Source organism: Castor canadensis, chromosome 4 (genome assembly GCF_047511655.1).
Source record: "Castor canadensis chromosome 4, mCasCan1.hap1v2, whole genome shotgun sequence".
Classification (NCBI taxonomy): Eukaryota; Metazoa; Chordata; class Mammalia; order Rodentia; family Castoridae; genus Castor; species Castor canadensis.
The window spans coordinates 46799927-46801401 of NC_133389.1; positions in this window are offsets into that span (position 1 = coordinate 46799927).

A 1475-nucleotide genomic window follows, 5' to 3' on the forward strand; every position below is an offset into this window, starting at 1 on the left:
TTTAAGTCATAAAGACAAATCTCTCTCCTTAAAGAAACTGGGGAAAGAAAAGAATTTATTGTGATGACTGTCGTTTTCCAGCCTTCTGACTATGGAGAGTTCATCAACAAGAAGCTTAAAATTCTCTTCCTTTATTCTGTTCTAACAAAGGAAATAATTACTCTCTGGGGTGAACCTCTTCCAAGGATACACACACACACACACACACACACACACACACACACACACACACCTCTATAGAACCTCCTTGCTTATGTCATGCAGGGATGAAAAATTCTGTTTCCAATCATAATATTGCTTCAGAATGTCATTTGGTAATATGAGAAGTTCATAAGCCATTAGGATAATGATTCCTAACGTTACTTGTCAGTAAAATATGGAAATCATTCCTTGTTACCCATTTGTTCTAATTTTATCTTACATTTATTTAGTCAGCAGTGAAGACTTCAGAGGTGATTGTTTCCCACTGATTAATTTTCAGTTCCAACAGATCACTAGATAATAAATAGTAATATTTTCTTAACAGTGCTTTTCTTTTACAGAAGTAAGATTCATATCTCAGCTAAGTCATTTAAGAGGTCATGTAATATGAAGGAATATGTCTGCGTATTTTACCACTGGCCTGTTGGTTCTAGGATATTCAGAGATTCTCAGGACCTGAGTTACCTAACTCAGTGTCCCTTCACAACTCATTTACCTTCCTTGGCACTTTCTTTTTCATTCTGTTCCTGTTCCCACTCACCCCCACTCTGAACTCCAAAGTTACCAGTGGCTCCAAATTTCACTCAGTAACTTCTAGACAGCTCCTAGCTTCTCAGGTTGTAGATCTCCCACAATCCTTTCTGCTGGGTACCTAGCTCAATTTAGAGTACCAGAATCCTTTTACTTTGTTCACTCAGAACTCTTCTTACCAGACCAGTGTAAAATGATTTGAGTTGACAGATGTCAGGTTATGCATGGTACTACTCCTCTCAACAGTATTTTTACTTTGATGAGATTCAATAAAGTAAAAAAAGCATTACTGGCGTGGATGTATCTGTGTGTGGAAATGGAGTCAGTGAAGAGAGGGAGAAGAGATTTATCGTAGTATTGTCTCCAAATCTCTCCATCTCTATATTTATATGTTTCTGCATAAGTTTGGACTTGTCCTTTCATATTGAGACAATACACATATTAACTTCTTTTCTTAATGTTATGAGCTCATTCTTTGATAATAGTAAGAATTGTGTAATGGCTTTTAACTTTTCACTGCTCTTATGCATTGTTATCTCATTTTATTTGCTGCATCAGGAGTAATAGCTGCAAAGCATGGGACTTTTCCCCTTTCCTGATATTTGAAAGTTTTCTGAGATGAATAAGAACCTCAACTCCATTCACTCAGTCCCAGAGAAAAAGAAACTTTATTTTTGTCTTGGTTTAGAAAAAAGTTGGTGCACTGTGGGAACTTACATCCAATCTACAAAAACTAAAACTTC